A 13,384-nucleotide genomic window follows, 5' to 3' on the forward strand; every position below is an offset into this window, starting at 1 on the left:
CATTTCATGATGAGCTTGTATTGTTAGTTAAGTGGGTTTCTTGCCGCTGACTCGAGAAATTGACAGCCCTGGAGATGGAGCTGGTCTGTAAAAAGCAATTAAAGCAAGGGGAAGCCATAGTGCAATGTTCCAAACTGTGCCCAGGACAGGTGCTGCAACTGTGACCTGGCAGCACCTCTTATGGGACCTTGAGGGTAGTTCATTTCTGTAGCCCATTCAAACCTCCCAAGGTTGCCAACTGCCAGTTCTGATGGTGTTTCTAACAATGTAACTGGACTAAGACCCATCATCTTATTTCATATAGACGTGCCGAACAGCCGCCAGCCAGGAATGCCTGAGTTCCTGGGGTCCTGGATTAGGTATGAATGCCTGACCTAGAAACCAAAGACAAAGAGGAAGGGAGCATCGACGGTGAGCATCCATCAGACTGTATCTCAGAACACGCTCTCTGGGTTGCAGGAGTTCAGGTCTTAGTCCAACTACTCTTTACAGTCATGAAAACCCAATGACTGGAGCTGGTCAGAAACTGGAAATTCTGTTCCATGAGAAATTCCGCCTTTGAAATTTGGTTTTGTTCCAAATTTCCCCTGGAACAAAAATTCTGAAAGATTTCCATTCAGAACAATTCAAAGATTTTGTTTCAGTAATGTCAAACTGTTTCATTTCAATAAGGTGCAAACATTTCATTTTGATAATGTCAAAGCATCATAATATAAAATGTGGAACATATGGATTATACGGAATATTATCTGTAACTATAATGTAATATTAAAATTAAGATTTTAATTGGATATTAAAGTCAAAACGAAATGACTCAAAATGATAAAGTCAAACCAAACCTGGTTGAAAAGTGAGAAAATCAAAATGATTTGTTTCAATTTTTTCCTGTCAAAAATTTTGTTGAAATTGACATGTTCCTGTGACATGTTTAGACTCTGACAAAATTGCATTTTCTGACAGAAAACTGTTCCATCAAAATTCTTCAAACAAACTCTACCAACAGCAAAATCTACCAAAAATCAGTGATATCCTCCAAGTTCACTGGAGCCGCAATGAGATTCACTCTTTTACCCATAAGAAATAAACAGGATAGTTTGATGTGTCTTGCTGCCTAGGACCCTATATGATAAATGACTATGGACAAATTTCTGCCCTGGCTTATACCCTGTTAACACAGTTACATGGAATATAATTCAGGGGAAAGTTTAGCACATTGTTTTTTCTTCAAGAGATCAGGACACCAAAACTTACTAAAGCCCACGGTTGTGTTTTAAGAAAACCTGGTCAAAATTTTTCATCAAAACATTTTTGGACAATTAATAGCTTTTTAACCAAAACAAAATCTTTGGTGGAAATTCTGGTTTTGTTGAAAATTTCTGGTTTTTGGGGGGTGGGGGAGGCGGGGCTAAACAATGGAAACGAAGAACTGTAATTGTTTTGGTAAAATGTTTTCATTTTCAGTCAGATAAATATTATTGCTTGGTTTTTTGGAAACCAGATCTCTCTTACCCCATACCATACCACTTTATTGAAAACGGTTTTCAAAAGCTAATCGTTTTCACATTACATTTTCATAGAAAAAGACATTTCACAGGAAGTTTAAAAAGACTATACATTTTTCAAAATGTCGAGGGAAAAAGAATTTACATTTTTTTGCCCCCGTCTAGCTTTAAGCCATAACAAAGGAAGAAGCTGACACAGAGGGTGGACTATCCCCCAGAGCATAAGGGGAAGTGGCTGAGAGAAGGATGGTGTTGTGGTTAAAGAAATGAGCTGAGTCGCAGAAGATCTGGCTCCAAATACCACCTCAGTGAGTCACAGACTTCCTGTGTGACCTGGGGCAGTGCCTCTGTAGGAGGAGGATAATCCTGATTTGACTACGTAGTTTGTAAACTCCTCAGGCCAGGGACAGCCTCTTACAGCGTGTAGATGGCTGCTGCCATGATAGGACTCTGATTTCTATTGGAGTCTCTACTTCTAATTTAATCTGAATGGTCCTTGTGTACGTGAGCCTTGGCTGGCAGAGTTAAGCTCAGTTTTACGCACGATAACACGGTGCATGGGGATTTCACCATCCTTTGCCTTTCGGTGGTACTGAGGGAAAACACTGATTGGCTGCTAGCTAGGGATGGTGGTGAGACAGCTGCAGACGCTATCCTGCTGTAGAAGACAGGCACTAAATTGATACAGGCAGAGCTAGCAAACGGGCCTACATTTCTGTCTCAATTAAGGAGAAGTAAGGCAGATCACTCACGCAGCAGAACCAGAGCCATCTATCCCCCGAGCTGTTCATAATAGCAGAGCGCTTACATCTCAGAGCTTGGGGTCGGGTCAGCTGTCCTTTACTCCTCTGCACAGGGGCTGTGAGAGGATGTGTCTACACTGCAACTGGAAGTGTGACCGCAGCATGCCCGAGCTAGCTGGAATCCAGCCAGCTCGGGTAACAACAGCAGCAGAGCCGTGGCAGCACTGGTTTGCCACGTGAGCGCTCAGGTCGCCCGCCCACGCTAAAGCCCAAGCTGCTGCAGAGTCACTAGCTAGATTACAACTAGCTCAGGTATGTCTGCAATGCTGCAATCAGACCTCTGTCCATAGTGTAGACAGGCCACCTGCATGGCCCTGTTATACCAATATTAATACAGACCAGGTCTGACTTTAAACCTCTCTGTCGTATCCACCCATGTAGCTCCCAACACCATAGGGTATGAGAAGCTCACAATCTTCGCTGTATTTGTCCTCCCAACATGGCTGGGAGGTAGGGCAGTGCTATTATCCCCATCGTATGGGGGAAACTGAGGCACAGTACCATTTTTAGGCACCATTGTGCTCCACAAAACTCCCACTGGCTGCTACCTAGCCCTGTAGACACCTCAGATTGCTTGGTGCTTTTGTTTTTGGAGTAAAAGTAGCCTCGGTGCTTATGTTTCTGCCTCTGCGCACGTGCAGTGCACCTCAGTCTAGGTGCTGGGGCGCTATCTCCCACCTAAGCCCCAGGGCAGTTCACAAAACCGGGGAAGACAAGAGCTTGGCTGCCTAGGTCACGTGTGGGACTCGATCCAGGAGGTGTGTTCAGAGGCCGCCCTAACTCCACACCAAATGGGAGGGGAAGGAGGACCCCCTTCCTGATAACACTGGACTGAAGATTATTGTATGCACCCGAGACCTGGGTGACTCCCAGTTCAAGTCCCTCTCTGCCAGAGGAGGGGGAAGCGTTTGAACAGGGATCAGCCACCTCCCAGGGGAGAGTGCCCTAACCCCTGCACTGAAGGTTATCAGGGTGGCCCTCCTCTTCTCCCCCACCCCCACAGCTGTTTTGCGTGGGGGCCTCCGAGCACCCGTAGCAGATCGACCGCCAAAGTCGTGTGCTGGGCCTGAACGCCTATCTTCCCCCAGTGCATGAATCATAAGAAGAGACAGGTGCCCCCCTGCAGCCCGGACTTCGGCACCAAGCCCAGAGCAGGGGAGGGCCTAGCACTCTCATTGGCACCCCCCTTGGCTAGCTCCCATTCCACGTGTCCCGGCTTTGTTTACTACATTCTAAGGTGCCAGCGTCAACACCTTCATTCTATAGAGAGCCTTGGCGCCGAACTTGGTTTTGTGGAACTTAATATTGTTCCTGTGGTTTTCGTCACAACGCCTAAGCCCCTTCTGCAGGTCCAAGCTTGGGAGACTAAGTGACTCGTCCAAGGTCACTCAAAAAGGCTGTGACACAGCAGGAGCTTGCCTGTGGGTCTCTCTCTCTCTCCCTCTGCCTCCGGGCGAGTGCCGTAACCGCTGAACTGCTGCAAGTTTCTCACGTAGACAAGCCCACAGAGACTCGGATGGCTTCAGAAACCCGCCCTAACAAACGGATGTTTGCACAGGACATGAAAGCCTCTCAGCGCTCCAGCTGAGCAGGCCAGGGGGGCGCTCCGTTAGCTCACTGGCAGGGTTGCTGTCTGTCTGCCCCAGTTCATATCTCGCTGCAGGATACAGGCAGATTTAACAACAGCGTGTAAATCTGCCTGCAGCGTCTCACAGACAGAATGCAGGGTCACCGACTGTTTAGGTGCATGGAGAACATTAAACTGCCTCTGATCTATGGAAAATGAGAAAGCCACTAAAATACCATGGGCATTTTTTTTGCTGGGGCCCTGTCTGCTCGATCCTAACCGAGAACCGGGGAGGCCTGCTGCATTTTCTCTTGCAAGGCTGGCATTGGCCCAGCAGAGAGGCTGAAAGGAAAGTGGCAGTGCCCAGGGAGAACTCTGTACTGCTGCCCTTACTATGTTTGAGGATCCGGGAATGGCATAGGCAGGGCATGGGAGCCTCCCTGCTCCCATCTGAGACCGCACTTCCTGGCAAGGAACTAGGTCAAGTGATGAAGCTGTCTCTTTGCACCCGCGTGCATATCTGCTCCAGCTTGAGCGGAGCTGATCTCACCAGAAACGTCTTAATTGCTGCCTCAAAGGCAATTGTCTCTAGTCCTATCTGAGTTTATCTTGACAGGCTCAGTTCAGTTACCCACTCTCTCATAATAGGAAAAAAGTTCCCTGTGGTGAGAGAAGGAGGTGATGTCACTGCAGAGAAACCTTTCTGATAACTTAGTAATGTCTAGGACCCAAAGCCTCAGCGCTTTGCTCAGGCAAAGCTCCTGGATGCTTTGCTTGAGTCAAGACCTGGCCTGTTGGCTTCAGTGGGAGCTTGGAAATGAGGACGACTTAGCAAATAATGAATGAATTGAGGACCCTGGGCCATGGGTCCAGGGCAGAGCAAGACACCCAGCTCAGAGGTACTCCGCTCCAGCGTGGGCTCCAGCCCGGCCACATGCGTCTGCAAACCAGCTCCTGACGGTGGTGCGCATGCAAACACCCAATCCTTTCTGGAGAGCTGCAAACACTGAAGCTCCAACGGGCCAGCCCAGTGAGAGTCCAGGTCACATAGTCATTGTGATTGGCTTCGGATTGGCCTCTTGGTTGGCTTCGGATACCTTACACACCTGTCTGAGTATGAAGGGCAGGTATTATTCTTCAAGGGCCTCCAGCAGAATGGGTTGGAGGAGGGCCCACTGGTCAGGGCGCTAACCTGGGACTTGGGAGACCCAGGTCTGAGTCCCTGTCCCACCACAGACTTCCTGGGAATTCCTGATGCCTGCTTGGGGCAGTAATCGCAGTGGAGCAAAACTGGGCGTATTTTGGGGAAAGGGGAAAACCTGTCTTTCAGGCTTGTCCCAGAATTCTCCAGGGGCTCAGCTCAGTCTCTGCCCCAGGAGCTTTGCCAGCCCACAAATCAGACCTGCAAGAGGCCCCTCGTCCTGCTTCCAGTTTCCAATCAGCTCTTGCAAACCCCCAGGCAAGGCCTGCGAGCCCCAGTCACAAACACATTCTCTATCCATTAGCCGCTGAACAAGACCCAGTGGAAAAGATTGTTGGGCTCTGTTTGAACTGCAATCAACGCTGCTCTTGGCACAGACGGCTCAGGGAAATCCTCCGCGGAAGGATGCTCAGGAAGTGAAATCAACCCTGGGCTTAAACTCCACACTCGGTGCCCTTGGTGGAAACAAAAGGGCCTTGTTATCCCAGCCACAGCCACCTCCAAAAACCCTCCGGTCGGAATTGTGCAACCATGATACAAGTTGGGATTGCAGCACAGTGAAAAGACTGCTGACAGGCTAAGGAACTTTCCTCGCACGGAACCCTGCAATCAAGTCCTTCCCCGGGGGATCTTTGGCTTCACACTTACTGCTCAGCACAGCAAGCAGCCTGGCACAAGGAGATGCTCCCTTGTCAAAGCCTCAGGAGACAGCCAGACACCGGGAGGAGTGACTCAGGAGGGGGATCAAAGAAGTGCCTGGATCCCCGAGTTTCTGCAGGGAACTGCAGCATTTGTCAAACACCTGAGTTAGTCGGACAAGGAGAGAGGAGCACTTCCCTGTGATAGGAAGGAAAGTGAGCTACTGACAAATGCCCACACTGGGCGTGGCAATATTTGACCATCGTTAAATGTCAAACTGAGTTGTGGTGTTGGAGTGGCGGTGGGGGAGCAGAGGCTTGCAGTGCTCATGGAATGTGCTGAACTGAAAGCCCTGGACACTGACACCCTCCAGCGCCTTGTCTCCACGAGGAGAAGGGTGTGTTCATAACACGTGTTAAAATCCCACAGCAGACAAGGCAAGTTGTTGTTTTAACACATTAGCAGGTTGAGGTAAACCCTAGGCTCCCCAGCTAACGTGTGAAAATGACAACGTGCCCTGTCTACACTAGGATTTTAACACACTAGTGCACACGCGTTAGACTGTAAGCTTGTTGGGGCCGAGTCCATCTCTGTTCAGTGGTTGTACAGCGCCTAGCACAATGGGGTCGTGTGCCATGACCGGCTTCCTAGGTGCTACCATAATAAACACTTTTTTTCCTAGTGTAGACATAGCCTTGGCTTAGGAAGGGGAGCTGGGGGTGCTCAGCAACTCGGAGAATCAGGCATAAATGTGCAAGCACAGACTCAAGAGCAGAGTGCCTTCAGCCCGGGGAAACAGGCAGACTCTCGACTCTGGTCCTTTCCCATGGGCTGATACAGGTGCTTAGGCCAGTTCTGCCTCCGTAGGCTAACGGAGACCAGGGAGGAACCCACGTCAGAGAGGGCTGAAGCTGGAATGAAGGTCCTGGAAGTACTGAAGTCCAGGGGTCGGCTGGATGGGAGTGCTGGCTTTCACCCTGACAAAGTGACTCAGGTTGATGCTCTTTGGGACAGGGGGTATCTCTTTGTTCTGTGTCTGTACAGCACCTGGTGCCATGGGGACCTGGCCCATGGCTGGGGCTGCTAGGTGCTACCGTAATACACCTGCTATATAATGTACAGCACCTGGCGCCATCTGGTCCAGGGCTGGGGCTCCTAAGTGCTACAGTAATACAAATAATATAACCATAGCAACAGGGGCCATCAGCAAAGCCCTCACTAGTTACAGGGGAGCACGGTGGCACGTCTGCCCCAGGGGGCAATGGTGTGTTGAGCTCCCGCTTTTGGCCGAGGGAGGGCTGTTAGAGGGTGCAGAAGTGCAGGGTGTGAGGTGGCTTTCACCTTCTTCCCGCAGAGCCGGCGCCATTGGGGGCCCTAAGCAGGAATATCCCCCCCCCATACTAAAACAGGCAAGTTCTCATAATAAAAAGCAAATAGGGCCCCCCTTGAGTTGCTCGGGGCCCTAAGCAATTGCTTTGTCTGCTTCTGCCTAGCGCCGGCTCGGTCTCCCTGCCACCCGCAGACCAGCCAGATGGACCAAGGCAAGCGGGCGACGGCTGCAGGCGCAGCTTCTTGCCAGGAGGGGCCACTCTCTACCCAGCTGCAGAAACTTCTCCTTCTACCCCCGCCTCCAGGAGGCAGATAAATGGAGGTTGGGGGCCCTGGGACTGGGGAGGCCTGGGAGAGTGGGGTTTGGACAGGGAGTGCCTGGGAGGAGGAAGGCCCTTGGGAAAGGGGATTGGGACCAGGGAGGAGGAGGCTCTTGGAGGAGCCTTAGAAGGGGGAGACCTTACAGAGGCTAATGGGGGGAGGCCTTGGGGATGGGAAACAGAGACAGGGGACAGGTGACAGAAGGCTGGAGGGCGGCAAGGAGGAACCTTGGGGAGAGGGGGCTGGCTGCTTACCTGCCCTGAGATGGTAGCAGCCTTTGGCCACTACTGAGCACCGCTGAACTCACACCACAGACGCAAGATTGCCCAGTCCAGGACCAGCCCCCAGAGCCAGCTGCTCCCCCCTCCTTTCAGAAGGGACAGGGATGGGCGACACAGCGACCAAGTCACACCCGCCGAGGGATCCGAGCTCAAGAGGAGCCGCTGCACCAGCTGGCCTGGAGCCCCCGCTGTAGCGTTAGGTCACTGTCAGTGAGCCAGGGGCCTCTGGATGCCTTTCCCTGAGATCCTAACCAGGCCCTCCTCTAGCCAGCTCCCCGTACAGGATCCTAAAAGGAACAGAAGTGGTTGATCGGCTAATGGAGGTTCTGGGAATCCGGGCATCTGGCCCAGCTGCCCCTCTTATGACCGGCTCAGTCTGTCACCAAAGAACGCCCAGAGGTCCCCGCCAGGATCAAGGCCCTTGTTCTATATAGGTTCTGATACCGTGCTCACCACTGTGGCGTCAGTGCACTGGGCGCTGCCCAAACCTGTGATAAAGACAACCCTGCCCCCAACGCGTACAGTGTAGAAAAGCTGCTCTAGACGTGAAACCCGTCCAGGCGTGGAGGAGCCAGCCTTTACCCCTGCACTCTGGGATGGCGCGTGGCCTCGCTCCCTGCTCACAGCCCGCTCGCTCCATTGTCTCCAGCGATGGAGCTTCTGATTTGTGCAGCAGTAACTGCGAAGAGCCCCGGGCCATCAGCCTGGGCCCTCACAAGGCACCGTGCAGTGGGTCATTTCTCATATGGCTATGGCAGAGCAGGGCACAGCCCACTTCTGGACAGGGCATGCAAAGATGGCCTATACCCCCAGCCTGAGCCTACTCTGGGCTGGGCCGGGCAGGGCCAGGTCAGGACAGTCCTTCTGCAAGCAGCTTGCAGGCTGTTCTAAGTTGTGCTTGCTGCCACTAGCCCCATGGGATGCAGGGACTTCCTAGTCACACCCCTTACATCTGGGGCAACCCTCCCTTGGTCACCATAATCTACTTGTGGTGCAATGAAAAGCTGCTGCACTAGACCTGAGGACCTGGGCCAACCTATCTATGTAACACTGACATGCATGAGGAAGAATAGTCCAGTACTTAGGACACTAGGCTAAGGCTTGGGGTCAAGTCCCTGCTCTTCCACTGGCTCCCTGTGTGACCTTGGGCAAGTCACCTAGCCTCTCTGTGCTTCCATTCCTGCTGTGGACAATGGGGATAAGAGCACTATCCTACTTCCCAAGAGTGTAGGAGGATCAATACAAGTGTGAGGTGCTCAGATACTCAGGTGAGGGAGCCAGGTCAGTACCATCGATAGAGGAAAGAGACATAGCTAGGAGCATGACTTGTTGGTTCCTAGAGGCTCTCAGAATGACTGATTGGGTATTGTCCTGTTTCTCTGAACACTTTGCTTACGGGAGTCATTAGGAAAAAATAAAAACAACCTGGTTTTCCTACGGGAGCAATGAGTGAAGCCCAACATTCTGCACTGGGAGGCAACATAATCCTTCTGATACCCATCCTCTATCCCCAGGTTTGATCCAGCTCTCACTTACCCCAGCATCAATCAGGAGGAACTTTCTGAAGTCAGTGGAGTGACACAGGTATCAAGGAAGACCAGAATCAGACCCTATTGTCTATCTAGGTTCCTCTCTTGGTGCCCAACTACCACAGTGAGGGCTGCCTAGATATGACACTTGTCCTTCAACAAGGACAAGTGCAGAGTCCTGCACTTAGGACGGAAGAATCCCGTGCACTGCTACAGACTAGGGACCGAGTGGCTAGGCAGCAGTTCTGCAGAAAAGGACCTAGGGGTTACAGTGGACAAGAAGCTGGATACGAGTCAACAGTGTGCCCTTGTTGCCAAGAAGGCTAACGGCATTTTGGGCTATATAAGTAGGGGCATTGCTAGCAGATTGAGCGACGTGATCATTCCCCTCTATTCAGCATTGGTGAGGCCTCATCTGGAGTACTGTGTCCAATTTTGGACCCAACACTAAAAGAAGGATGTGGAAAAATTGGAGAGAGTCCAGCGGAGGGCAACAAAAAAGATTTAGGTTGTATAGTAGGAAAAACTTTTTCACTAGGAGGGTGGTGAAGCACTGGAATGGGTTCCCTAGGCAGATGGTGGAATCTCCTTCCTAAAAACCTCTAAGGCCCGGCTTGACAAAGCCCTGGCTGGGATGATTTAGTTGGGGTTGGTCCTGCTTTGAGCAGGGGGTGGGACTAGATGACCTGCTGAGGTCCCTTCCAACCCTGAGATTCTAGGATTCTGTGATTATAGATCATTAGTTTTATACTTGCCATTCTCAGCCCATTTTAGATGGATCCTCACTGTAGCTCATCAGGTGTGTTGGAGTGCTGACACATCTACTGTATGTAACATCTGGGACCCATCTTCCCTGTTGCACTGACACATCTACCGTATGTAACATCTGGGACCCATCATTAATCTTCTCAGTCACCAGGGGAACTGTAACAAGTCCTGGATACTCATGTGCATAAGTGAGAGAGTTAAGGGTCACGAGTCCCCTTAATAAAGGTCAATGGAAAACATATAGGGAGTTATCCCATGGCTCACACTCTAGAGAGTGTGTGTGTGTGATTATTTATTTAGAGCCTACAGTGATCTAGGCCCAATGCAAACAGGCAAGAAGATATGGGCCTCTTCTGGAAGAGATTACAATCTGAGCTATGGGTCTTTGAGCTTCGGTGCTTGCAGACAGGTGCTACGGTGCTTGCCTCCTGCCATGGTCCAGCTGAGAAGCAACATGAAGCTGAGTCTTTAACATGCCACCAGGCTGCTTATATTGGAAGGAAACAGCAGCCCTGCAATGGAAGATGAGGGGACACCGGGACTCAGGGACTGAAGTCATGGCCCGAACGAAAGCAATAGAAAAACACCAATTGACTCTAGTGGGGTCAGATTTCCTGGCTTCCAGCTTAGGTACACCTTTGTAAGATTACAGCAGGTCTTTTGTGTGCATGTGGGGGGGGGGGGGGGGGGGGGTTTGTCTCTTTCTGTCGCGTCCCTGGAACAACATCTAACTTGGCAATGCAGAAACCGCCGAATTAAGCCAAAACATGCGGCATCCTGTAGAATCCAGTAGGCTTGGGAGCACTGATGGTGAATCCCAAAGAAGTTGAGTTGGGGATGACAGGTAGCACATACCCCAGCATCATATTTTCCATCCACCCCTGCTCTTTAGTTTTAGGAATTCGCACTTAATTTTTCTGCAGGCTCCTTCATGCAGTGCACCACCAGCAAGATAATCACAAGCTCATGAGAACAGGGAAATTAGAAGAGAGGAAATGACTCAAGCACTTAAAGGGAGCGTTAAAGATGAACGGGGCAGTGCACGTATCACCTGGGTGATACCATAATTTGAGATTGTTAGTTCAAGATAAGTGAAAAATTCTGTACACATTCTGGGCCAGATCTTCATCCGATGTAAACGGACATATCTCTGTTGACTTTAGTGGATCTACCCCAGCTGAGCATGTGGTCCAACGCATTCAGTAAATAGAGCCTCCATTTCTGCTTGCAGGACATGTGTGACTTACACCAATTTATTTATTTTGAAAAATTTACCAACTTTTCTTGCACCTCTTTAAAAATTCTGTGTCTTGACTGTGTACTAGTCTCTGTAAGCAGCTGAGCTGAGTTAGGCAGCTAAGTCGTGTGTATTGTTTCTCTTCTCAGACTGGAGGAGCATGGGAGAACTTCACAGCATAAATAATTGCACGTGCATACAAATGCAAAATTTGGTTTCCATAAAAATTTACATGAGCTACTTTGAAGTTTGCTTCCCAAGAACTTTCACATCATTGACACTCAGTCATTCAGAGTGAGCACCAACTGGAGCTAAGAATGCCTAAGTCTTTGAGTCCTTGGCCATCCCCAGGCTCCTGGTCAAGAGGCAAAGTCCAAATCAAGCCAAGGTCCAAGCCAGGAGCAGGAATGGTTGTGACAGCTACAGCAAATCCACACTGTTCATAGAATCATAGAATATCAGGGCTGGAAGGGACCTCAGGAGGTCATCAAGTCCAACCCCCTGCTCAAAGCAGGACCAATCCCCAATTTTTGCCCCAGATCCCTAAATGGCCCCCTCAAGGATTGAACTCACAACCCTGGGTTTAGCAGGCCAATGCTCAAAACACTGAGCTATCCCTCCCCTCCTGTTGCTTAAACATTTCCTGGAATGCCCCTTGGGTTTATAGAGGGTGGGGAGCCAATCAGGAGCCATGAGGCTGCTGCCTATCAGACTCCTTGAGGCAGGACTTCCCACGGTCTGTGGACACAGAGAGTGACGGGCAATGGAGTGCTAACTAATTGCAACGGCCGCTGGGAGGCAGCGTGGTGCAGTTAGCTACCTAGATGCTCTGCAGACCTGGGTTCTAGACCTATAGGCTCTTACACAATCTCACTGGCCATTGCTCAGTCTGTGATTTTCTCTTCTTGGGGAGGATTGTTAAGACAACTTTGGTGTGACATGACATCCTTTGATTCCCAGATCCCTTTAACTTTTACATTTGACCTCTGTGTAGGGCAAAGATGGCTCTAGATTCACTGGCTGATGGTGGGCAAAGGCCAAGGGTCCATGCTGTTTCACTTCTTCCTGTCAGGAGCCTTTCGTACCATCGCTTGAGAAATTTTGGGCCCCAGCTGCAGCAGAAGAACCCACTCTAGAGGGTTCCAGAGGGCTGTTCTGGGTAACTGCTCTCTTGTGGGGTTCCAGGAGGCTGTGTTCTGTCATCCCCCCACTGCCCAGTGTGCATCTTAGGCCCCGTGGGGAGATAGTGACACACCTTGGGCTTTTGGGATTCTGAGGAGAAGCAGTTCTAGGTGTTGTTTTCAGCAGGCCCAGGTGGTGCAGTGCCTTTGTTTTCTTAGTATCTGGACGAGATAAGGACATGGCTGAAACTTAACTAAGGGGAAGGGTGGTCTTGTAGTCCACTCAGGAGATATGGGTTTTCTTCTTGGTTCTGTTTCAGGCCCCCACTGTGACCAGGGTCACTTCCCTTAGGGAAGGATTTCCTGTCCTGGTTCCAGCACCTTTGCACCTCCTGAGAAGCACAACGAGGCCAGAATGTAGCCATAGCTGCCTAGTTAGGGATTCCCCCAGCCATGGGAACTCAGCTAGTGTAAAGTTCCTGCACCAACCGCTGGACTGAAAGTGGTTGCAAGTCTCTGGCCCTGGGCCGGCGCAAAGGCCGCTGCTTTGCCGCAAGATACCTTTGCAAAAGCAAAATGTTCATTGGAATATTGATTTGCAACTATACTCCGCAGTCTGCCCAGCACATGGCATGGCTCTCAAAGTGCCGTGTGGATCAGTGGCTGGCGAGTTCATTCCTTCAGCCCACGCTGACTCCCAGACTGCTACAGGGAACAAAATGTGACCAGTTCTCTTCCAACTACAGAGCATCAGTGTGACGGAGCAGTAAGAGACCCTGTGATCAGCAGGGCCGTCATGTGCTATAGGGCAGGAGGAGCAGTTGAAGCTGCTCGAGCGTCCATCGAAGAAAGGTTCAGACAAATGAAGCACCACAAAGGGAGACCCCAGGGGGGTGGGGGTTGTATGACCTTAGTAAGCTGCTGGTGGACAGGAAAACACTCTTGAACAATTGTACGGACCTTCACCGGATGCTGACACATGGGGAATATTCGGACATCAGTGATAAAGCCCTCTAGGTTGAATGGGACAACATCTGTCAAATTGTGCAATATGGGAAGCACTCTCCACTCCAGGTTCTCCAGTTC

General features: G+C 50.6%; 1 protein-coding gene across 4 annotated transcripts in view; it reads right to left on the reverse strand.

Moving 5' to 3' along the window:
* Positions 1 to 13,384, reverse strand: part of LGR6 (leucine rich repeat containing G protein-coupled receptor 6) — a 203,159-nt gene that overhangs the window by 70,741 nt on the left and 119,034 nt on the right. The gene's annotated exons all lie outside the window — the stretch shown is intronic.

This window comes from Natator depressus, chromosome 21, assembly GCF_965152275.1.
Source record: "Natator depressus isolate rNatDep1 chromosome 21, rNatDep2.hap1, whole genome shotgun sequence".
Taxonomy (NCBI): domain Eukaryota; kingdom Metazoa; phylum Chordata; order Testudines; family Cheloniidae; genus Natator; species Natator depressus.